The sequence below is a fragment of the Dasypus novemcinctus genome, chromosome 8 (genome assembly GCF_030445035.2).
Source record: "Dasypus novemcinctus isolate mDasNov1 chromosome 8, mDasNov1.1.hap2, whole genome shotgun sequence".
Classification (NCBI taxonomy): Eukaryota; Metazoa; Chordata; class Mammalia; order Cingulata; family Dasypodidae; genus Dasypus; species Dasypus novemcinctus.
Window position 1 is genome coordinate 51,297,192 of NC_080680.1, and position 27,362 is coordinate 51,324,553.

The following is a 27,362-nucleotide window of genomic DNA, read 5'->3' on the forward strand; positions in this document are numbered from 1 at the left end:
AATAGTGCCTGTAAAAATTCAAATGTGGGAAAAAGTGGTTTTCTAATACAGTTGTAAATAGCATTGTGTGAATATAAGGAAAATAAGGTCCCTAGAGAGAGCTTTTCCATAAAGTTGTAAGAACTACCCTTTACTTTAGGTAATATCATTTATTTATTTATTTATTCATTTATTTATCAAGGTTTAGACATTCTTTCATATAAGGAAAGATGTCAGGAATGGTAAAGGGTTTTTGTTTGTTTTATATATTGTAGTTATTATTGTGTAATGGAAGAACTTGTAATTTTGATATAAAGATAGTGGCTACCAGAGGGTCAGAGGGGAGGGGGAGGGATGAATAGGTGGAACACAGCATTTTTAGGCCTTTGGAATGGTACTGAATGATACTGAAATGATGGGTACATGGCATTGTATATTGTCAAAGCCTATAAAACTGTAGAGCACAAGGTGTAAATATGATCTTGGTTAGTAGCAATGCTTTAATATTGGTTTATTAATTGTAACAAACATACCACACTAATGTAAGATGTCAATAATAGGGGGAAATGGGGAGATGGATAGGTGGGTCGGTTATATGGGAATCAGCTATACTTTTGGTGCAGTTTTACTGAAACTAAAACTTCCCTAAAAACAAAGTTTATTATTATAAAAAAATTCCTTTAGAGATAGAATTAAGTTAAGGTTGACTCAAATTTCCAAAGAACTTATATGCATCTGTCCTCCCATATGTAGCAGAGTCCTGAAACAAATGCCTCTTCTCTGCCAATGTAGAAAGGAGTGAGGCACTTGATCTTCCTATTGCTCCCCAACTCTTTGATACACCTACTTAAAATTCCTATGAAAGTAGAAAATCGCCCTTTAAGAATGCTGAGATTCAGCTGTGTCCAACCTGTTCCACACTTTCTGGCACATTCATAACATTAGGAATCAACATGGCCTTTGGCAAATCAATCAACTCACCAGGACCTCTATCTCCCCATTCATTTATTTCTAATCAATATTCATTGAGGGCCTATTATTGAGCACACAGCCAATGTTACAGTCAATGGTAACACAGAAGAGAACAGAATGGACAAAAATCCTTGCCTTCAAGGGATTTCTAGTGAGGAAGGAGAGACAAAATCACTTAAATAAGTATAACATATTTCATTTGGTGACAGGCGTTGGGGCTACAGTGGGGGTCAGGGAATTCAATTTTAAATATGGTCGTCATGAAATACCTCACTGAAAAGGTAATATTTAAGCAAAGATCTAAAGAATGTGAGAGAGCTAGGACTCTGAGGGAAGAGGGTTCTACATAAAGGAGAAGACAAGTCTAAAGAACCTGAATTAGGAATGTGACTAGCATGTTCCAGAAATAGCAAGGAGGTCAGTGCAGCTGTAGCAGATTAAGGAAAGGGCTAATGTCAGGGAGCTACTGAAGGGCTAGGCCATGTTGGTTTTTATTTTAATTGAAATGTGCTGTACTGAAGAGTTTTGAGTAGAGGAGTTACATGAACAGTTGTGTTGTACAGGGATCATCATGATACTGGGATAAGGACAGGCTGTGGATAAGAAAGGAAAAGCACAGATATCAGGTACAATCATCCAGTGAGCCAATGGTGGCTTTAACCAGGATAGTAATAGTGAAGATAGTAATAACTAGTCAAATTGTGGAAGATAGAAGGATTCATTCACATTTATTCATTTAGTCAAAAGCATTTAATGAGCACTCAGTAGATGTTGGGCACTGTTTTAAGAGTTAACCCTGCAGTGGAGAAGAAAATAGACCAGCCCTTACTGACATGGATCTGTACTAATGCAGTCCTTTAAGATCTGGGTCAGTTCTAGTATTCTCAGTACAGCTCAGAGATATCCAGATATTTTCATTTTTCAGGTTGGGAAAAAGAAACTACATAGTAGTAAAGGTTGTTACTAAAAGCAGGGTGACTGGTGGGTGAGGTTGATAATAATCATCCCATCTTCTAGCATCATCATAATATGAAGCAAGCAGAAATTAAGAAAGGTGTATCTAAAAATTTTTACTCATCTGCACAGATGTCTGCTTGTTTTGAAGAATTCCTATCTCAACTTTCAGTTTTGCAAAGTATGACTCTTTATAGACCATGTTATTAATGAAACGGAAAAGAATGTGCAAGCAAGCCTGCTGTTGTCTGAAATTATCTTTACTTCTATACTGCCACTGGCAATAACTGTCTCATCTCCAGAATTCTGGAACAGTGAATTCTTTCTTCACCAGATTAAAAACAAAAACAATAAAAAAAACAAAACAAAAAACAAGTACCTCAGGGAGAAAAAAAATTTCACCATTATGGAGTTATACTTTCTTGTGTTTGGATTTAGGCTGATGTGTACAACTCTTGAATATTTCAAATTGTTTTTAATAATCCAAATTATTAGGAGATTATCAACAGGGTATCTGATGATTAAAACAATTCCACATTTTGTGTATTCTCCCAAAAACTATATTATAGTGAATGCATTGGTGAAATGCTTTCCTTTCCTAAGCAGCCAGTTGTGAATTCCAGCTGCCCGGTGGAGTAACCTGAGTTACATCAAGCCATAGGGGTCTCAGATACTAAGAAAAAAGAGCAACAAGTAAGGAACTGCCCTGATAGGGTTAGAGTCCTTTAAGTTGCTATAAGGTCCTCCGTGCCTCCTTTGTTTAGAATCACAGGCCTTGCAAACCTATAGAATATAAAAAGATAGGCCCCACATTTACTTATTTACTCTGGCCTAGAAACTTAGGGTTAAAATACTTCTAGTGTTTCTTTTTTTTTTTTTTGTGAGGAGTACAGTGCTGTATTTGGACATAGTTTCAAGAATATCCTATCGCAGTTGTTCTTTTCAAATACTACATATCAAAATTAATCTGGAATTTAGTATAAAAAAGGGCATATTTAGGGAAACAGATGTGGCTCAAGCAATTGGGCTCCTGTCTACCATATAGGAGGTCCAGGGTTCGATGCCCAGGGACTCCTGGTGAAGGCGAGCTGGCCCATGTGCAGTGCTGGCCTGTGTGGAGGGCTGGCCTGTGCAGAGAACTGCCCCACGCAGGAGTGCTGGCTCATGCAGAGACCTGGTGCAGCAAGATGATACAACTAAAAGAGACAAGAGGAGAAATAATAAGAGACTTAGGAGATCAGGGAGCTGAGGTGGTGCAAGAGAAGGACCACTTCTCTCCCACTCTGGAAGGTCCCAGGATCAGTTCCTGGAGCCTCCTAATGAGAATAGAAGCAGACTCAGAAGAATACACAATGAATGGACACAGAAAGCAGACAACGGAGGGGGGGGGGGTGGTGGAAAGAGGAAATAAATAAATCTTTTTTTAAAAAAGGCATATTTAAATATTTGTTCTACATGTAAATATTCTGCTTCAGTAGATAAGGGATGGAGCCTAAGCATTTACATTATGAATATATCCCCCAGAATTTTATTTCTTACAGTAAGGTAGACTTCTGAATTTAAATGACTCTTCTAGTGGAAAAAATTTAAAAAGCTGTATTACATATTCTAAATGTATGGGTATATTTATTTATATACATACAAATACATACAAATATATATTTTTAAACATTTTACTGAGCTGGCAAGATAAAGAATCCATAGAAGTAAAAATAATGAAGTAAAAATCAGAATTACTGGAAGGATTAGTGAATTTCCTGTTGATATCTCCAAATCTTGACAGACTTGAGCTTCTATTTTGAAAAGTTGTGGTACATAGGTGATAAAACTCAAGGTTCATCCTATGCAGAGTATATTAGAAGACCCAAGATAAAATTTAGAACCTAAAGAAAATCAGTGAAAGAGAGCTAATGTATTCTGAAGGAGATGACAAGGAAAATTCATCTGTGTTGACTTTGGCATTGAATAGACAGAGAAAAATTTCAAAATCAAAACGAAAAGACTTCCCAGGATTTATATAATCACAAACTAGTTATTATGTAATTTATCAATTTTGTGTTCCAAATTTAATGCTACCTGTGTGAGCATAAAAATATCATTAGGCACTTTTTTAGGTCAGTCCCAGTTTGGTAGGATCCACTGGTAACCATGAGAACAGCAGCCAATTCTCACCAAAGAAACGCAACTGCAATAAAATCTTAGAGCTATATACCCTCAGAAAAACATGTTTTTAATCTTAATCCACTCCTGTGTGTGTGTGAACCTGTTCTAAATACAACCTTTGATAAGGCTACTTCAGTTAAGGTATGGCCTAATGGAATCAGGATGATTCTTAATCTTATGATTGGAGTCCTTAATAAACAGAATGAAATTCAGATATACAGAGCAAAAGTGTCAAGTCAACTGGACCCAGAAGAGAAGCCGTAAGAGGCTCTCATGTGCATTGCCATGAGAGAAAAAAACCAAGGTCAAGGATTGCTGGCAGCCCAGGAATGGGCTTCTTGGAGAAAGCATCACTTAGATTATACCTTGAATTTGGACTTCTCCTAGCCTTAAAACCAAGACCAATTTTCCCAATGTTTAAGCTATTCCATTGCATGGCATTTGTTTTAATAGCCAGGAAACTAAAATAATCCTAAAAGAATGTCCCAGGAAAAATTCCCCAGATATGATCCTGGCCACAAAAAAAATAAATAAGCCAGCAAGGCAGCATGAAAGCAAGCAAGCAGAATCAGACTTAAGAAGTTCTTCTGATATCAAATTAACAAGCAAAATTAACAAATGGATTACTGTGTTTCTAGGAAAAAAGCCAAAATAATGAGAAGGGAACTAGGGACTATTGGATTAGTAAAGAACATTTGGAAAAATAACCAAATGGATATTTTAGAAATTAAAAATATAATTATTAGCTTTAGAAATACAGTAGAATGAGGTAATTTGTAGATTAGAAACTACAGAATGAATGAGAAGATGAGTAAGAAAAAATTATTTAGAATGTAGTCCAGACAGATTAAGAGATGGAAAGTTAAAGAAAGGGTAAGATATATAGAGGATAAAATAATTTTATCTATTTAAATTTCTAGAAGGAGATAATAGAGAGAATAAAGACAATAGTCAAAAGAAAATAGAAAGAAGTTTCCACAAATACTGAAGGACAGGAAACATCAGGCTGAGAAAGCCCAGAAGGCCCAGAAGAATTCTTAGCAGTATAAATACAAAGAAATCTAAAACTAGCATTATAGTGATAAATCTGAACACCAAAAACAAAGAAATATGAAGATCTAAATAAGACATTTAAACAGATTGTTATTTTTTCAACAGCAAAAATGGAAGCCAGAAAGCAGTAGAATAATGACTTCAGTGTACTGAAAGAAGATAATTTTCTTCATAGAATTCTATATTCAACAAAAGTATTTTTTAAAAATGAGACAGTAGAGGTAGTGGTTGTTTCTTGGAACTTACACACAAAGCATGAGCAACAAGAGAAAATATGCATAAATGGGATCTCCTCAAAATTGAACACTTTTGCACCTTAAAGATCTTTGACAAAAGAATGAAAAGGCAGTTGACTAAATGGGAAAAAATATTTGGACATATATCTGATAAGGGCTTAATATCCATGGTATATAAAAAGATGCTACAACTCAACAACAGAAAGATAAATGACCCAATTGAAAAATGGGCAACGACTTGAATAGACCTTTGTCCAAAGAAGAAATATAAACGGCAAAAAAAAAACACATGAAAAAGGTGTTCAACATCACTAGTAATTATGGAAATATAAATCAAAGCTACAATAAGATATTTCACACACAAAGAATGACTACCATAAAAAAGATGGAAAACTACAAGTGTTAAAGAGGATGCAGAGATATAGGAATATTTTTTCGCTGTTGGTGGGAATGTAGAATGGTAGAGACACTGTGGAGTTTTGGCAGTGTAAGGAAATTGAACATAGACTTGTCACGTGATCCATCAATACCACTACTAGCTAAGAACCCAGAAGAACTGAGAGCAAAGACACAAACAGGCATTTGCACACCAGTGTTCAGAGCAGCATTGTTCATGATTGCTGAAAGGTGGAAACTATCCAGGTGTCCATCGACCAATGAGAGGGTTAATAAATTGTGGTATATACATAAGATGGAATATTATGGAGCTGTAAGAAGAAATGAACACATGAAGCATATAAAAATGTGGATGAAACTAGATGGGAAGTGGATGTGGCTCAACTGATAGAGTGTCTGCCTACAATATGGAGGGTTCAGGGTTCGATACCCAAGGCCTCCTGACCCATGTGGTGAGCTGGCCCACGCGCAGTGCTAGTTGTGAGCAAGGAGTGCCATGCAACGCAGGGGTGCCCCCATGTAGGGGTGCTCCACATGCAAGGAGTGTGCCCTATAAGGAGAGCCACCCTTTGGAAATGAATAGATATGATGAAAGCACATCATAGTGTTTGTAACTAGCAATGTTAATATATGAATATGACTGGTTGACAGGGAAAGTCTAAGGTCATGCTAAAAAATGTAACATGGGACTGTATATAGTACAGCAAAACCTCATATAAAATATGAATATGGGTAATATTAAATATATAAGACCGTTTTTCTTTGATGTTGAACAAATGTACAGTAATGTTACAAGATGTTAATATCAGGCAAATATATAAGCAAAGCAAAATATGGACAGTAATATATAGTAATATATTAATAATCTTCCATTAAGGTTGAAAAAATATATACTAAGTGAAATTAGACAAAAGCTAGTACATATTGTTTGACTCCATCTATACGAAATATAAATATAAATAAATTAGAAACATGGAAACAGAATAGCACCTATGTATGGCAGGAGAAGCATAGAGACATTGAGAGGTGATTATTAAGGGGCAGAGCTTTTCTGCTTGTCTGATTTTTATTATTATTATTGGACTAATGAAAATGCTCTAATAATGAGTGAGGTAACGAACACACAACTCTGTGATTATACCAAATACCATTCATTGTGCACTTTGGATGAATTGTGTTCTTTATTAATATATATCAATAAAACTGATTTTTAAAAGGAGGCTGTAATGAGAATTTACTACCAACTATTTCTTACTGAAATAAATGGAAGGCAAAATAAACGATTCTATACTGAGTGTCTAAAATACAAGTATGATGATGAAAAAAATGTTGCTGAACATGTGAGTATATCTAAACAAACATGAAATTATAAATCAATAAGTATAAGAAATTATCTGGTGAAAAAAAACAAAATAGAGAAAATAATCTGAATAAGGTCATAGAAATTTGCTTAACCTGTAAGGAGGAGAGGTTAAAAAATGACACAGTTATATGTTGTTACTCTTTACACGATTATCACTATTCAATCATTTTTCTGCTCACAAATCCCCTTTCTGACTCTTTTTCTTGATTCTTGATTTGTTAAAGATTCATAAGTTTAAAGATTGCAGACCACATTCTGCTTCTTTCTTTTTGTAATTTCTGCACTGAGTGTGACTGGGGTTGCCAACACTTTGGTATCCTATCATCTCTTATTTAGGTGTCTCAGCTGAAACTGAGTCAGAAACAACTACACTCATATAATGTTATCCTTTAATTCTGTATGGCTGATATATGTTGTAGGCATATTATTTATCTTAATGCAACGTAAAATCAATGAATGCTTAGTGCAAACTAAAGTCAATGTAACTATATGGCATAATTACAATATGAAATTCACATAGCCATAAAAGAAAAGAGTAACAATTTTTTTAGTGTTTATAATGAAAAATGAATTTCTTGAAGAGCATTAATCTATTTCTACTTCAGTAACATAGCACATATTCTTTGCCCAAACAATTGAGAAAGAATTCAAAACAATCACATTCTTTCACAATTAAAATAATATTATAGGTATAAAACTCATTTTTAAAATATGGACTCCATATGTTTTTAATAAAAAAAAACTAATTTTGTTTAAAAATTGAGTTTTGTTGTTCTATATGCATATTGAAAATATAATATACACAAGATGTGGGGTATTGATCCATCTTGATTGTTCAAATGCCATGGAAATTAACTCTTTATTAAAACAAGACTTTAAAATTACTATTAATGCCTTGTCCTATAAAGTTAGACAATACATTGTAGAAAATGCCTGCTGATGTGAACAAATACTCAAACATCTTTACAAGTCATTTAATTCATGCCGTGTAAAAGTACAACCACATTTTATACCTATTTGACTAGGTTGCACATTGAGACCACTTACGATATTTATGTCATTCATGGTAAAAGGTAAAGATCACAAATGAAACAGTATTATTTATATTTCTAAATGATTATGAGGATTGAAGGCAAAAAAAATGTTATAATAATTTACAAAAGAGATTGAAATCATATCTATTTCTTACTATGCATTTATAAAAGTGGAGCATGCAAAGAGAGATGAATCAATCTAGAACAATTAAAAATTATAAAATTGAAATATATTTTCTCAATTATATCCTTTCATTTCCACCTTATTATTGGTGAAAAAAAGATCTGTGCCTGGGGAACTATTAACATGGAGTAACAGTTTCAAAAAAATATTCAGTAGATGCCAGGCTTCCTTATTAGGTAATAGTCAAAGGCGACTCATTACCAAGGACAACTATTGCTAATTACCAACATGGAAAAACAAATAGAATACTTGGCTTAATATCTAAATCGAGTGCCAGGAAATGAAGTGTAAATTCTTGCTTATTTTTCTCTTCAAATAGCTTAAATAAATATAGATATCTCTTAACATGTAACTAATAGAAACTAAAAGGTGCGTTTCTTCGAATGAATCTGAAATCTGAACTTGAGAGAGGTTTAAAAAATCTATTATAAGCAATTCTTTCAGTGTTGCTTATGAAGAAAGGATCAAAAAGTGCTTTTGAAAGAAATTTAGGGTAAGTCTGTTAGCGTCATATTAGTCTTCAATCCATCAGTGCTCTATTTGTCAATGTGTTACTTTACCTGGAACTCACTGATAAAAATATATTTTTCTATGCTCCATTTTTCTCTATCTTTCTTAATACCATGATATCTTCCTGAAAATTTCAGTTACATTCCCTTATTATGTTTTCCTTATCCATATTTTCTGAAAGAAGTTTACAAAAGTTTCTTACAGAAAAAGAACACATATATAAGATTTACGTGAAATATGAAGAATAAAAGTTTCTGTTTTTTAAGTGAATAAACTAAAATTGAGAATCTGGTTTGTCAGTTATTACTAGTGGTGAACTGGTAAAGTGTTTGATGACAGTCTTGCTAGATAAAAAGAGAGAGAGAGAAAGGCTGAGGGAGAGAGCAAGCTGATTTTTAGCATTTGTCCATTTCCATGGCATAAATACTCCCTATGTGACCACGGAGAGAACGCTGAACAAGGAATTGAGAAAAAATGCTAATAATCTGCTCTTGCCATCCTTTAGGAGCTGGCTCCAGCACACCATTGCAATGATTTTTAATAAAAAAGCTATTGTTCTGATGATTTCTGGGGTGCTACAGTGATATACAGAGATTGAGTTATTATGTCTTGAATAAAATGTCATACTTAAACTTTTGTACAATTACACCAGATTCCCCACTGTTAATCAGTAATTCAAACGTTCCCATTAGGTCTATAAGAATGCTCAAGAAAGCTTTTTAGAATTGCAAAGGTTTTGAGTGGCTAAATGAAAATTTCCATGCTTCAAAAACAAATACAATATATTTTAGACAATTCTAACCTGTAGATTACATATATTCTATCCTTAACTGTGTATACCTATGTACCTATTTTGCATCATATATGTGTAGCAAAATTCAACAATTTTCTACCAACATGCATTAAAATACCTACTGTTAGTTCCAGTGTTAGATGTCAGGCAGAAAACTGGTGAATCAGATATACGTCATATCATATATCATATATCATATGCATGTATATATTGCATGTAACTTATTACATATTGTGCACATATACTAGAAGTACAGTTATTCTGGTTATTTGTGGGCATTGAGTTAGCGAATACTCTACCATTGCTCCAAGGGAAATACAGGATTAAATTCCTGCTAGCCTCAAGTAACATTCTGTCAACCAATCAATACATAACCTTGTTTTACGGGTGTTTCTTTATAAAGGCACCTTATATACCCACTCATACACACACACACATTAACATTTAACTTATAGTCAACAGCACTATAAGTCATGCCTGAAGGAATCGCATCTAACACACATTTCCTCCGTAAGACACAGCAGAGCCTTTTTTTTTTTTAAGATTTATTTATTTTTATTTATTTCTCTCCCCTTCCCCCCCACCCCGGTTGTCTGTTCTCTGTGTCTATTTGCTGTGTCTTCTTTGTCCGCTTCTGTTGTTGTCAGTGGCATGGGAATCTGTGTTTCTTTTTGTTGCATCATCTTGTTGTGTCAGCTCTCTGTGTGTGCGACACCATTCCTGGGCAGGCTGCACTTTCTTTCATGCTGGGCGGTTCTTCTTAAGGGGCGCACCTCCTTGCATGTGGGGTTCCCCTACGCCCCCGCGTGGCAGGGCACTCCTTGCGCGCATCAGCACTGCGCATGGGCCAGCTGCACACGGGTCAAGGAGGCCCGGGGTTTGAACCGTGGACCTCCCATGTGGTAGACGGAAGCCCTAACCACTGGGCCAAGTCCGCCGCCAGCACAGCCTTCTTGTACTTAGCACTAGACAACATTTCAGCACTATGCTTAAGGGCCATATTAAAGAGCAAAATTACCACCAAAAAGCACAAAACTGTGGAAAACATGGGAACAAATATACCATGTAAAGGGGTCTTTTCAGTATGAGAGCTATAAAAAGAAAGCAGAACATTGCCTTGTTCAGTGTCTGCTGGGATTGTGAGTATTTAGCAAGTTGAATTTTTGTTACTCTGTACATGCCCATGTATGACTTAGAAAGTGCCTCAAGACTGATTATGGAGTTACAAATACATTTTAGTGAGTAGGCAAATTTGTCAATACACAAGCCCTCCAAAATAAGGATTGACATATTTGGTTTAATTATTAATAGATGTATACAATCTTGGGCTAAGTGAGGAGTTTGAAGAAGAGATCCCCAGGAAATAGATTTATTCCATTTCTAACAGAAAGAATAAATATAGCATTTTAAAAATCTATCTCCATTTACTTATAAGGGTTTTAACCAACAATATTAAATAATGAGTATTAAATATCAAAATGTTTTGTTTTCTTCAAAAAGTCTTCACTTTCATAAATTCAATAACATCTGGAAATAGTAGAAGTGTTTAATTTAGAGCTGCAATTCTAAGCAAATTTTTCCTGCTTATCAGTAATATTGGATGACTTTGAGATATGTGGATTAGTAATTGGAATAGACCCCCTTGCTGCAATTCATGTAGGAAATACCTCATTATTATTTATCAAAACTTAATATCAGAATATATATCAGTTACGCAGTAAATGAAAATTTCGCACAAAGATATAATGACATATAATTATAAGTGCCTATAATTTCATATTTATTTTTATGTAGATAATATTATGCATATGTCATATTATAAACACTGCAGAACATTACTAAGACAAGTAAGAGATGTGTGAATTTTTCTCAGTACAATTTCTCCCAAAATTTCTAGTTTGCTTTTTCCATGTTCCCCAAGAGCCTTCTCAAGATAATACTCTCAGTACACAGCTGTCTTTATTGGCCTGTAACTCCTGAAAGCAAAATTGAAGATGCAAATAGCTGAAGGAGAAAACTGGATATTTCTCAAAGAGCAAAAATTAATCCTGGAATTTCTAGATTTTTCAATATGAAAGAGTAAAAGAGAATGGCAGGAGTACAGAAAACACATGAATTTTCTTACTTAACTCTATTCGGTATTATAAAAATTATAAGCTACTGTGAAATATATTTCAAATGGAGAAAAGAAGCATAAATGAATGCTTTTGGAGGGAGGAAAGAGGAACCACGTGAATGAAGTGAGTCATGCATAGTTTAATTTACAGTCTTCCAAAGAGTGCTCTTTAGCAGATTGACGGAAAGGTAAGCCTAGACTAATTAAGTTAATCCATTTTCATTACTTGCTGTATTTATTTATTAGGTAAATGCTGCAAAATTTATACCAACACAAAACGTTAAAAAACGTAAGTCTAAAATAGAATGTTTTTCCCATTTTACACTTAAAAATGGAATAAATTTATTTCCAAACCAAGCACATGGCATATAATGGCAATTTAATTGTGACAAATGGTGCATGTTCAGCCACACTGTTAAGAACATAATTCAGTTTTAATCATCTCTTTAGTTCAATGAAACAATAAACTAAAGGAGTTAGGGCGATCTGATTATTGAAAACTACAAACACAGATCCCGAAGAAGTTTTTGTCAATGTCTTTTAATTTCTGAATGCTTCAAGGTATTGATTAGGAATAAAAAAACTTTGATTAGAGAAAGTATACAAATTGCTCTAGAGAAATCCAAAGGCAATAAATTACCCCACTCCCCAAACTCTTCAGTAATGGACAGACTGCCAGTCTTATTGTTTCCCATTTTTGTTCATGGTTTTCCTTGTTCTCACATATATTCCTTTAAAAAAATGGGGGCAGTAATGTGAAAAATGGGTTATCTACAGGCTTGTAGACCTCTCTAAATTCACCAGTGGTCCTCTAACTATTACTGCCATATTTTAATTAGTAATAGTAGCTAACATTTATTTAGTGCTTATTTTGTCCTGCACCTCACCTGTAAAGCTATCTGTATCACCTCATTTAATCTTCACAAATACCTACATGGCAGGTACAATTAATATTTCCTTTCTGTAGAGAGAGACTGGGGAACAAAGAAGTTGCAACATGCCTCAAATCACACAACTGGTAAATTTGGGGGTCAGAATTTTTCTTCCATACCTCGAGCTCCTTACCACCATACAATATTTTTTAAAAAAGGGTGAAAAGAAAAACAGGGTTGGAGGGTGAGGAACAAGGTAATGAGCACAATGATAAATCTGCTCAAAGATGTTAGTTGTAAATGATTTTAATATTTTATTTTTCAGTGTTCTAAGGTTTTTGCATGATGAGAGGGTACATTCTTTACTTCATAATGTATAAGACAAGTGGGAATATTGTGTGGTGGGAGGGAGAATGAGAAAACATTCTGAAAAATTGTAAGACACTTTAATTACACATATAAAAGTTGGTTGTATACTTTATTGCAAAAAACATAAATTTTTTATTTATTTTTTAAAAATCCGGGCTTCCGCCTACCACATGGGAGGTCTGTGGTTCAAACCCCGGGCCTCCTTGACCCGTGTGGAGCTGGCCCATGCGCAGTGCTGATGCACGCAAGGAGTGCTGCGCCACGCAGGGGTGTCCCCGCGTAGGGGGGCCCCATGCGCAAGGAGGGCACCCCATGAGGAGAGCCGCCCAGCATGAAAGAAAGTGCAGCCTGCCCAGGAATGGTGCCGCACACACGGAGAGCTGACACAAGATGACGCAACAAAAAGAAACACAGATTCACGGTGCCACTGATAAGGATAGGAGCGGTCACCATCACAGAAGAACATGCAGCGAATGGACAGAGAGAGCAGACAAATAGGGGGCAGAGAGAAGGGGAGAAAAATAAATTAAAAAAATAAATCTTTAAAAAAAATTCCCTCTCAAATCAAGTACTAATAGAAGTAATAAAGCAGTAATAGATACGGAATAGATTAAAAAAAAGCAACAACAGGGAAAACAGACAACAACACATAAGGTACAAACAAAAGGGGAATAGTTGGTATGAAAAGGGTTCTTAGCCATTTAGAGGTACTGGAACCACTTGAAAACATGGTGAGAGCTGGGGCCCCTCTGTGGAGGAAAATACTCACCACTCATACACATGAAAGTTCTGCAAAGGTCTGCATTATTTCTAGGGAGTTGTGCAGGCTCCCAAAAGTTGTCCATATACTCTAGAGGGTGGGAATTCTTGGTCCCAATAGAGGCATAAAGGATCCAGACTTGGTATGTAAGCAATTGGATGTTCAACAGTAAGGAGTGAAGTGTATAGAGAATATCCTCAGGGCATTCCTACACAAGCTTCTCCTGTTTTTCTCACAACTGACTTCTTGTTAACCTTCAGATCTCAGTTTACATATATCCCCAGCATCTTTTATCAATGCATTTGAATTAGGACAAGCACCTCATTCTTCCTTCATGATTACTTTTTTTTTTTTTTTTGAGGTATCTAGTCCAGGGATTGAACCCAGGACCTCGTATGTAGAAAGCCGGTATTAAACCACTGAGCTGATAGGCTCCCCTGAGTTGTTTTTTTGCTTTGTCTGCTTGCTGCTTTTTGTTTTTAGGAGACACTGGAGTCCAAACCCAGGACCTTCTGTGTGGGAAGCAAGCACTCAACTGCTTGAGCCACATCTGCTCCCATGATTACATTTCAATTAAATTACCCCATTCCATCATGGTATACAATTTATTTACTTATTTCCTTGTCTATTGATTGTCCCCCTGAACTATAATGTCTATGTCTTGTTTACTAGTATGTCCCTGTGATGGTTAGGCTAATGTGTCAACACAGCCAGGTATTTGTGGCCATTTGTTTGGTCAAGCAAGCACTGAGCTAATTGTAATATAAGAACATTTGTGGGCATTAGTCATTAGTGAGTTTACTGCATAGATGGCTCATTACATCTAGATCAACCAGGGAGATTGTCATCAGTAATGAGAGATGTTTTATCCAATCAGTTGAATGCCTTAAAAGGGATGTGATTTCAACATTCAGAGAGAATTTCCTAGCTCGTCTTTGGACAGCCAATGTCTCCCAGACAGTCATCAAGGACCTTCATTGGATTTTCATCAGAGCCCCTGGTTTGCAGCCTCCCTGTGGAACCTGGACTTGTGCATTCCCAGGCTCATGTGAGAAACTCTTATAAATTCTCATACTATTGACGGATATTTCCTCTTGATTCTGTTCCCTACAGAACCCTCACTAATACAGTCCCCAATACCTGGCACAGTGATCTACAAATAGAATATGCATAATAAACATCTGTTGAATAAAGAATGAGTGAATATACTCCCAATATTAGAATTGTGAAGGACTTCAAAATATCTTCTACTTTCTAATTCTATGTTTGGGCAAATTTTGGGATTTCCAAGAGAAAAAAGAGTTTAGAACTGGAGCCCTTGCATTTTAGTAATATCTGTCAGTGAGTTATGCAGCCAAGAATAGTACTGAAATCCATTTGGAATGTGAAATAATAGTCCTCATTTGTCATAGCCCTGGGTATTCTTATTCATGTATTTGTAACTTAAAGATTTTGCAGAAAGGCAATAAATGGTTCACCAGAAGTCATCATAAAATTATGGGTTTAAAGCAGCAAGTATGAATTTAAAATGATCAGATTTAAGATATACAGATACATTAAGTTGGAATTTTTAAGTTGTTAATTTAATCAAAGGTAGAAACAAAACAAAAACAACCCAATAATAAGAACCTTGCCCAGGATTTCTCCTGCTGTTTACCTGTTCCGCAGATCCCTCTGTCCCAAGTGCACTCTTTCTGTGCTGCTTCCTTTTGACCTTCCTAAACACAGGACTCTTTCAGCTTTACAATCATAAATAAGCTTGTACGAGACCAACAACAGCACCCACACATTTGGAGACTAGCAACTGACTCCACAGGTGACAAACACGGATGGAAATTTTGCTGTTTTCTGGAAACAGTGAATTCTAAATGATTATAGACACCTTCTTCTCCCACCATGCCCTCATCTTTGCCAATGGCTCTTCTCAGCTTTTGTCCAGCTAAGCAGAAAATTTGTATCAATTTTCTTTGTATACTTTCAGGGATTGGAACATGCTTTAGAGATTTGACTACTAAAAAAAATAATGTTTCCCTTGAGAAAAAATGGGAAGAGAAGCCTCTGTGGCCCTTCAATTGACCCATAGGTACCGATATAAATTAAATTTTCTGTCTTGGTTCTCCTAATTGTGAGGTGATTGGGCTGAAGGATTAGAACATTACTGAGGTAAAAGTTCAAATTTCTTTTGAAGTTTTACCTCAAGAATAAGCTAACTAGGAATCATGGGATCCTTGAGTTTAAAACTAGAGAGACAAAAATCACCAATAGCCACATCAACAATGAAACAGCAAAGAGAGGCTAACTTTATAAAATCCAGACTATCCTTCACTCTTCTTTCTTTTTTTTTTCTTTCACCCTTCTCTTTTCCCTGGAAGAGAGAGTGGGTGGGAAGGTCGAATGTGTGTGTGTATGTGTTTGTGTGTACATGCACTTGCTAGAGGAGAGAAGCAGGCAAAGGAGGCCAAAAAATTTAAGCATGTGTTTAGGGGTTTTAGTTTTTTTTCCTCTCATATAATATACTCTTCTAATTTGAGTGAAAATTTCAAATCTACACTCAAAGGAATATATAATACAAAGAGAAATAGTGAAAGTTGTTGATGATTCCTCTTATTTATATTTATGTCCCTGTATTTACTCTCCTTGCAAATTTTAAGCTGAGTATAGAAGCAAATTTATCAAGTTCTGCTTAATATTCAGCTCATGACTAAATATTTCTCCATGTTTATAAGTTAGCCCTTTGTTTGAGTTGTCTGAAGTCTAATATAGCAAGAGACACATTTATTAGCAAGCTTTATTATTTGAATTCATGAAAGATTCTGTGTTGTTCCCGCTTGTTCCAGCTCTTACGTCTGATCACCTTAACTTTGGAGAGTCTATCAAATTCCATCTGTTAGCTGATTCCCACTCTGGAAAACACATTAACCAGCCAAATATAAAGTCCATCTGCACTAAGCAGGACTTTTTAGCAACACTTTTCTTTCTTTTTCTTTAACGTGATTATTCTTCCAGTGTTTCATGTGTCCTTTCTTAGCCAGGTGTTAAAGGCAAAAAGTGATCTGAATTTCTCAGGCTTTCCTTATGGGATATTCACTGCAGGTGTCCAGCATTTATGCCTTAAACACCACACACTCATTTATATATTATGGGGCAGGGACAAACAGTTTCCTTGTGAGATGATTGCATGCTTGCATCTTAGGTATTCTTCATGCTGTTTTACATAATATTTACAGACATCAGTGGCTATAGGGATAGCCATTCTGTCCCAAATGGCTTACCTCTGGTTCTTGAACATTTATTATCTTTGAGGTCTGCCCAATGCTCTGAATGTTTTAGATCCTAAGATACAGCTGCATAGTTTTAATGAGCTGCAGAATTGTATCAAGTGATCATTAGGCTGTAAGCTAAAACTTTTCCAGTATAAATTGGCAAAATCAGTCTTCCAGAAATAAAGGAAAGACTAAGCCTTACAAAGGTACAGCTCTTAGAACCCTCAAATCATTATAAAACAAATAACTAATGCTTCATTCTTTTGATGTGAAAACATAAAATGTATTTGCTGAAATATATAATAAATTATTCCTGGCATAAGCAGTATGATATTTCATAAGAATAAGAGCTGAGAAAAGTGTGATAAACTGGTTGAACCAGATGAAACCATTAGTGAAGTGAAAGAATTTAACCACATTTATCTGTAATATGGAAATGGGTGACCATACTATAGAATGCTCATGGAATCACAAACATGAAAGATGAAGGATCTTCCTTATCTCTACTAGGTAGATTAGAATACAATTCCAAATCCTTGATTACTGATAATAATTCTCTCCACCTCTTTACTTTCATCTCCATAAAGAATCCAATGGGTTCTGGGTCTAAATAAGGCACCAAACATTTGATTGTATGACATTTTGATTTATGAAAGCCTTAGCTTAGGGAGCTGTGTATCAGCAGTGTATTAGATCTCTGCAAGTTTCACTCAGGACTTTCATTTAACTCAACTATGAATATCTAGAATTGCTTTGTGTAAACTATTATTATTATTAATTTGTTAGTAGATTTTAATATTGATGGTGATTCCTTAAAGTTTTGGATGCTTTTAAAAATCAAATTTGGGACAGCGGACTTGGCCCAGTGGTTAGGGCATCCATCTACCACATGGGAGGTCTGCAGTTCAAACCCCGGGCCTCCTTGACCCGTGTGGAGCTGGCCCACGCGCAGTGCTAATGCGTGCAAGGAGTGCCATGCCACGCAGGGGTGTCCCCCGCGTAGGGGAGCCCCATGTGCAAGGAGTGCACCCCCTAAGGAGAGCTACCCTGCACGAAAGAAAGTGAAGCTTACCCAGGAATGGCGCCACACGCACGGAGAGCTGACACAACAAGATGATGCAACAAAAAGAAACACAGATTCCCGTACCACTGACAACAACAGAAGCGGACAAAGACGATGCAGCAAATAGACACAGAGAGCAGACAACCTGGGTGGGGGTGGGGGGAAGGGTAGAGAAATAAATAAATAAATATTAAAAAAAAAAAACTCACAAGAACCGTTATTTAAAAAGAAAATCAAATTTGGCGATTTATATATTAAGAAATTTCATTTCCTCTAATATTTAATATACATTGGTATAAAATGGTTTAAAATATTTTGTGTGTTTTAAGTAATAATCTCTACAGTATCTACAGTTATAACTCTCTGTATATAGCTGTATATGTATAAAATATATATCTGTACATATATTCAGAATTAGATTTACATGTATGTGTATTATTTTCTCTTTGTATCCTAATCTTCATTTCTTTTTTCAATTTCTCTTGTTCAGCATTCTTTAGTTTTACATTATTATTCTTTTCCTTCCATCTTGAGTAAGACATGAGGCTTATTAATATTCTTTTATTTTATAAAATACGTATTTAATCTATTCTTGGCCCTCTATTGCTTTAGCTGAATCTCTCAGTATTTTTGTTTTTCTTTAATTCAAACTGACTAGTATTTTTATTATAATTTCTTTTTTTGACCCATGGATATTTTTTATAAGAGTATATTTTAGTTTCTCCATATATTGCAAGGTATTTGGTTATATTTATGAAATTAAATTCTAATTTTATTTTTCTCAAAGAATGTTAGGCAGATTGACAGGTCTATTCTCAATACTTATTTCATTTTAAATCTGTGGTATTCAAACTCAGTCTCCACTAATCTGAGAGTTAGGCCACACACTCAAATTTACCTAGGATAAGAAACCCCACAAAGGGCTTACATCAAAATCTCACAGAGAAGCATTATTATTATTATTTTTTAATGACAATATGCTATTTTTATTAATTGAAAATGGTGCTTAATTTCTGGGCAACAAGTTGGTAGAAACATTGGGTTTATCAAGAAGATGAATTTCCTAAAACATTTTTATAAAACTCCTGTCTCTTTAAATACAGAGGTATCATACAATTTTTAAAAGGCAAATAATTGAAAGAACAACATCTCTTCTTTATATATAAAGGTAAAACATGATATTTTGGAAAAGAATGTGTTTGAGAAAATGAAATAAGCTAACTGAACCCTTTACTATAAAAGTGTTTAAAATCTTAATAATGATGGCAATTTCATCAACTCTAAATAATAAAACCAAATTTGAAAACATTTATATTTTAAACAGGGAGTGGGGTGGGGAAAGAATGGTGCTGAATGTCATTGCTATAAGATTAGGCTTTGCCCCTCCCAGCTCAGGCTAGGGTCCCAGCACGCTTTGAAAACAAGGGTGTTTCAGACTAAGATGACACCTTTGTCTGCTTCTCAGTCTCCTCATAATATTCCTGCAAAAGTCAGGAACAGGGTGGGGGATTTCTCTCATTTTTTATAAAAATATGGCAGTATTCTGAGAGTGCATTTTGATTTCTCCTGTCCTCTAGTTTGATTCCTTAGTGTTAATAATCTTGTCTGAGAGAAGAGGGAATTCTATGCACATGATCTGTCTTGTGACATCCACCATTTCCAAGGAAAAGTGCCAAAGGTAGTTTACCAGACTGTAAATATTGACATAATCTCAAGGCAACCCAAATACCTCCAAGCAAGTCCTGTATGTCCTGTATGTGTTCCCAGAGCAGCCTGCACTCTCAGCCAGAGGGGGAGCTCCTAGGAGTCTCTAAGAATCACACTCATAGGCCCTTTGTGTCTTTGGTGACTTTCAGAAGAAGAGAAATATGGCTTTGGGGATCCTTTCCAGAAAGAACTTCTACCCACCCCCTCCCCCAGTCGCTGCCCTCCCCTCCCCCAACAAAGGCTAGTAGATTTTCTTGTTTTTTTTCTGGTTACTTTCTGTACTTTCTAATGCAATTCAACTGATGTAGGTTGTGTTACAAGTCCATCCTTTATTACTTAAGATCACCTTGCTTGGGACTTTAGATCACTCTTTAAAATCATGAGTTTGCTTTTACTTCACAGGACTAATTTTTAAATGATATGCACTGTTACATTAAAGCATTTGCCATAGATAATATAATTAAACTTAGAAGTGCTTTTGGTGTTGATATTATGGTAAGAATAAGAGTGACATTTCAGTTTTCAAAAATAGGGTGTTAAAAACACACTACATACTGGAATCAGGCTTTGAACAGGGAAGCATTATTATTAATTCAGTATCCATATAATTGTTTGGGTGTTCAGTTCACAGCTTTAGATGGCTAAGAACTGCTCTTGCGGTTATTGAGCACCTGAAATGCCATTGACCAAAACTGAGATGTGATAAAAGTGTAAAATATATAATAGATTTTAAAGACTTAGTATGAAAAAATAATGTAAAATAGCTTATTAATATTTTAAAATATTGTTTATAAGTTGAAATGATAATATTATGAATATGTTAAATGTTATTAAATTAATTTCACCTATTCCTTTTCACTTTTTAAATTAGCTACTAGAAATTTTAAATTATGTATGTGACTTGTATTATATTTCTACTGACAACACTGATTAAGAAAGAATCTGAAACTCTGTTGTACTCCTAGGTACTGTGGTTTTAAGGGTAAGGATACCAATCTTCCCCAAAGGGCAATGTTTTAAATCAAAATTGCCAAATGGGTCTTGCATAGCTGCTAGAAAGCCCTCTGTGGGAAAAAGGAGACTCCCCAGCTTTAGATACAGGCTATTTACCAAGAGTTATTTGTACTAACTATACTAAATGGTTAATTAATAATAAAGGAAAGAGTCTTGACAACTGGTAACTAGAGGTTGAACAAAGTTGCATTCTACAATAATATCACAATGAATGTGCAATGGAGAAAACCTTATAACTAACACCATGTGCATGTATTTCTTTTTGAAAACATGTAATTGTCTGAATCTCTCTGCCTGACCTTCCTAAGGAAAGTGTCTGCCCATGTTAGGCTTATATATCGTATGTACGTTGGCTTGCTTAGTGCTGTGGTTTGAAGTTGTAAGCACCCCAGAAAAACATCTTAAATATAATCTTCCTGTGGGTGTAAACCCACCATAAGTAGGATCTTTTGATGAGGTTACTTCATGAAGGTGTGACCCCATTTAGGATCAGACTTAATCCTGTTATTGGAATCCTTTATAAACTGAATGAACGCAAGGAAAGAAAGCCATGGAAGCAAGAAGCTGAAATCAATGAAATCTAGAAGAGAAGGGGGAAACCAGCAGATACCACCATGTGCCTTGCCATGTGGCAGAGGAGCCAAAGATTGCCAACAGCAGTCTTTGGGAATAAACATTGTCTTGATGATGGCTTCATTTGGATATTTACCTGGACTCTAACTGTAAGTGAATGAATTCCTATTGTTTAAGCTGAGCCATTCCGTGGGAATTTGTTTTCACCTAGCCTAAAGCATTTAGGTATTTGGGATATAAAGGAAAGCCAAATTTAGTGGTAGCATATGTCCAATTATGAGTCAGAACCACAGCACAAGTTCACCAAACAATTCAATCAGGAACCATCCTTGAGTAGTGGTGGACTTGCTCTGGATGTAGCATTAGGGGAGGGAGTTTTGTCTTTTCTGGTTGTTACCTCTAATAAAAAGGAGGGATTGCATTTGTCGAGTCATAGAGTAGAAGTGGCAGAGAATGGAGGGGAGGCTTTTATCATAAGTATCTATCTTTACTGAAGTTGTGAAGGTATTTCTCGTGGTGACCAGGAGGCCACATTGTGATTGCAGTGTAAACAAGCTAATGCTGCTGCTGATATGCATGATATGCAAGCTGATCAGGATTTTCAACTACAACTACACTGGGGATTCATATTTGTATGATCATGATTAAGACTGTCTCTCTTTAATTTTGTTATAGTCCTTATTTCAAATTAGCTCCTCTTTCACCCAACCTACCTTTGTATTCAAGCACAAGAAAAAAGCAAAGTATGATCTATTGGGAATAACCTCTTTAATATTTCTCTCCCCAAGAATTTGTATCTTGTACATTTTTCAAAAGCACAATTGAAAAGAAACTTTAAGCTCTGTTAAAAGAGCGTCACCTTACATTTAATGGATTTTATTAATTATAGATGATAAAATAGAACTTGTCACAGTCAGCTGATACAGTAGAAAGGGAAGTGTTGTCAAACATTATTCACTCATTGGAAAAGGGGATGAAATGAATTTTGAAGTGAAGGCAGCTGGTTTCTTCTCCAAAGACTTGGCTCCATTTTAATTGGAGTGGAAACTATATAAGCCCAAAGTTTCAATTTATGTATAAAAGAAGCATGAGCTATGCTTCATTTTCCACTGTTTAATAAATTGTCATATAGGCAAGTATTTTTTATCCTCCTAGTATTCACTGAAATAATATTTTGCTTGATTCTTTTATAAAAATTAGAACACATTTGATTTTTTTAAATTTTATAATACATTATAGCCTAATACAGTTATAATGGATATATTTATATTTGGATAAATAGCAAAACTATTGCCATATAGATTGTGCTGGTACTCAAGAGATAGGAGTTGGAAGTATATGCAACATGGGACTCATTCATTAGTAGTCCGGAGGGAATGGAATCATTGTGAAAGGGCCTTGCTGACTCAAATAACTACCTGGTTCTTGAGAGGAGTGTGAATTTAGGCAAGAACAAACTTTATAGCTCTAACATGAATAGTTTTATTTTTCAGTCAAATGATAGGTGGGATGAGAGCTTAGACTGTAGGGTATGAACCTTTTGTCAAAAATGTTTTACAGACCAGAATTCAGATAGGTGCAGTTATCTATCTATTTTCACAGGAAAAGTAATGTTCAAGTCTTGGGGTCTAGCAGAGGACTAATAAATTTATAACATTTAACATATTAAGCAGTGTAAATTTCACTAATTCTGTATTGTCTGTCCTTCCTTGCTTTCAAGGTTGAAAAAAATTATCATAGAGACATTTTAATTAACTATTTGTCTATATACGTGTACATATATGTATATATATATGTCAACATAAACATGAGTATGGACATATATTTAATATTTATATTAATGAAGGCCAAAGAAAACAATAATTGTTTGGATTATTTTTACCTAAACTTATCAGTGCTAATAGTGACAATAGCAATAAGAGAATTTCTCATGGTGCAATCTATAAATCAATCATATTTCTTTCCTGACTTAACCAGAATCATAAAACCTCAATTTTAATAATAGAACAAATTGTTGACATTTTACCTAAATCAATACTTTTCTCATTTCAAAGAAAAATTGAATACTCCCATAAATAAATATTAAATAATATATTGCATGAACATAAGTCACAAGAAAAACAATAGGTCAAATGGCTGTATTTTACAATTATCCTTATTTATTATATCCTTAAATTTATGACCAAGATTTCTAATCTTCTTAGATTCTAATTTTCAAATTTCATTATAGGAGATGTACTGTTTCCATGTACTTTGAACAAGTTGAACCAGCATGTTTTCTTTACCAAACTTTTAAACTAATTGGGTGTACTTTATATGTTTACAAGTTATGTACAAAAATACAATTCATTTTGGCAACTGTTATCACAGTCACACTTTCAGTGCTATGTCTTTAAGAGATCATGTTTTATGTTTAAAGGACAACTATTTCTTGAAATTTATATTTTAATAATATTTTTGACTGAACTTATACTTCTACAATCATTTCCTATAAATGAAAAATATGTTACAATTACCAGAAATTCCATTCATAAAATGGAGACCATTTACACATTTACATACCAAATATGTTATACCCCTATCTGATATACTAACAGATATAAGATGGTGATTTATGCCTAGATTTTCATTTGCCTCTTGTAACAGGTTAAATAAAATATGGGCACCTAAAGTTGTTGATAATCCATCCCTGTCCCAATCTTTAGCCACTTTCTGTCTCATATTCTTAAGGTAACCAATGTTAATAGCTCAGTGTGAAGTCTTTCACAAGTTTCCATGGATTTTTAGGGAAAAATATTTGGTACATTTCATGTTAATTAAAATAATGATTCATAAAGATGAATAATGCTTGCTGTGACCAATTATCACTGTAAAGCAGGTGCTAAACATCATCTCACCCACTTCTGCAAAACAACTCAATCTTAATCTATTAAGAGTTTTGTTTTTTTAAATTCAAAGGCTTCTACTCTGCTTAGAGTCTTGTAAGCTTTAAGCTGAAAGGGGCCTTTTCAGCACATATTGTCCAAACTCTCACTTTTAAGCAGGTAAACACTTAGATGAGCCAAAAGACACAGGCTTATAATTGAAACACACAGGCTTATAATTATCTTTATTTTTAAAGAACTCTTGTGAAAAGATTTCACATTCAATCTCACTACATCCAAAGGTGATCCCAGCAACTCAAAGTAGACAATGGTTTCCTTGAAGGTTTTAAAAGATTTCCAATGCATAATACGACTCATATTTATTATTTTACTTTCCCAACATCCAGAGGAGATTGCAATAGCTATAATAATGCAACATCTGCATTTAACTAAGACTGAGAGTCAAAACATTTAGCAAACAGTTTGGCATAGACAGTGATCATTCAAAACAAATACCAGAAGACCACTGATTAATAAGATGGAATGGTGGCCATTAGTAACCTTTTATGCCTTGCTCTCTTTGTACACACCTCTAGAGCAATTACGGTTTCCAGGGAAGGTTTTGACTAAAACTCTGTATTAGCAGAGACATTTGCAAGTGGCAGAAATCTTACTTAAAACAGACCATGTGATGATAGAATCTATTGATTCATAAATCCTGGGATAGTTCTGGCTTCATTCATGACTGGAGCAAGGAAGCCAAAAAAAATGGCATCAGGACTCAGTTTTCTCTCTCTCTCCCAACTCTATCTTCTTCTCTGATAGAGTCATGCTCAGACTCACAAAATTTGGGCATCATGTCAATTAGTTTCTCTCTTAGACAACCCTGACTTGTTAAGTTCTAGATAAATAATTCCCAAATGTTGTTTATATTAAATCATCTGGGTGCTTATTTGAAACGCTTATTCTAAAGCTCCCTGGAGATTCAAAGTCACTAAATCTTGGGTGAGACTTTGGAATCTGTGTTTTTAGCATGCATTCATTCCAGGTCCCTCTAATGCAGATGGCCTGGAAATAAGCCTTGGCTTATACTATAAATATGCAGCTACCCCCATAGTGATTGTTTCCTATTTTTTAGCTTATTATCATTTCTTTAAGTAAAATCTTACAAGGAACTCTAATTTATTAAAAAGAAAGCTTCATTGGTCGTTTATCATACCTACCTATACATAAAGAGGGCACATGAACTTTAGAATTGAAGTTTAAAATTGCAATATAGGTGGCGGACTTGGCCCAGGGGTTAGGGTGTACGTCTACCACATGGGAGGTCCACGGTTCAAACCTCGGGCCTCCTTGACCCATGTGGAGCTAGCCCATGAGCAGTGCTGATGCGCACAAGGAGTGCCGTGCCACGCAGGGGTGTCTCCTGCATAGGGGAGCCTCACACGCAAGGAGTGCGCCCCATAAGGAGAGCCGCCCCGTGCGAAAGAAAGTGCAGCCTGCCCAGGAATGGCACTGCACACATGGAGAGCTGACGCAACAAGGTGACGCAACAAAAAGAGACACAGATTCCCATGCCGCTGACAACAGAAGTGGACAAAGAAAACGCAGCAAATAGACACAGAGAACAGACAACCGGGGGGGGGGGGGGGAGAGAAATAAATAAATAAATAAATCTTTGAAAAAAAATTGCAATATAGCTTAGAAATATCTAAATCCAAAATCTTTAAATTTTTGATGAAAAATCAGGCAGAGTAATGCCACATGATTGTCCTGAAGTTGCAGTGACCTAGTTTTCAGAACAGTATCTCTGAGTCTAGTCTGCTAATTCCTAGTATATCCAACTTCTTATGACACATAAACTCCCACCATTATACATTTTGCTGGATCTTGAGAAATGGAAACATCATCAAGAAAATATTTTCATTAATTTTGACCAATTTTTCTTTTAAAATTGTAAATGAAAAAGTCAAGCTGAGGGCATGCTCTCAGTGGAGAGACAATATTCAAGGAAACAAACAGGCTAATTGAGGAGTATAATCAATTTACGCAGAATATGAAAAGGTTATGTGTTAAAAGAATAACAGAGCAGAGAGCTTTTTTTAAAGCTTTTAAAAATTTTTCATATTACTTTCAAATATATAAGACAATTAAAAAAATGATTCAATCCCCATACAGAGAACTCCAGTATACCCCTAGCCCTCCGATACCTAGACCCACCAATTTTAACATTTTGCTATGTTTGCCTTTTCATTCGTTTGTCTATTTATCAATCCATTTTCTGAACACTTGAGTCTAGATTGTATTCATCATGCTCCTTGACCATGTGAAACAGCTATGTACATTTCCTAAGAACAAGTATATTAAGTTATGCGGCCATCTTAAGTGCAATAATCATGTTTAAGAAATTTAACATTAATAGAAAGCTTATAGTCTATATTCCAATTTTTTCATATGTCCCAGCAAAATCCCTTTGTGATTCTTTGCTCCTCTCTTGCCAGGGTTATGCATTGCATTTAATTATCATTATCTCTTTTGTTGGTTGGATTTTCTTTCTGTTTTTAAATTATGGGCACATATATACAACATAATCTTTCACATCTCCACCACTCCCAAGTTTACCATTCAATTGGATTACTTATAATCACATTGCTATGGTACCCTCCCCAGTTTCCATTACTTAAATTTTCCCATCTTCCCAAAGAGAAACCCTAATCCATTATACATTAGTTCCATTCCCCCTGCCTCTTGTACCTGGCAAGCTGTACTCTCATTTATATATCTATGAGCTTGCGTATTATCTGGTATTTTCTCTGTAGTTACATTGCAGCTTAAATTTAGCATCCTAAATCTGTAATAATCTCGCTTGCCTTAATACCAACTTATTTCACTAGTATACACAAATTCTATTTCTATACTCCTTGGTGCCCTCCCCTCAACTTTATAGTAGTTTTTGTTAAAAATTACAAGTTTATACTTTATGAGTCCCAAATCACTGATTTAACATTATTTTTTTTTTTTTTGCATTTGCCTTTTAGGTCCTGTAGGAAATAAAAAGAAGAATTGCAAACCAAAAATACAGTACTACTGGAATTTATATTTACCCATGTTTTTACCCTCACAA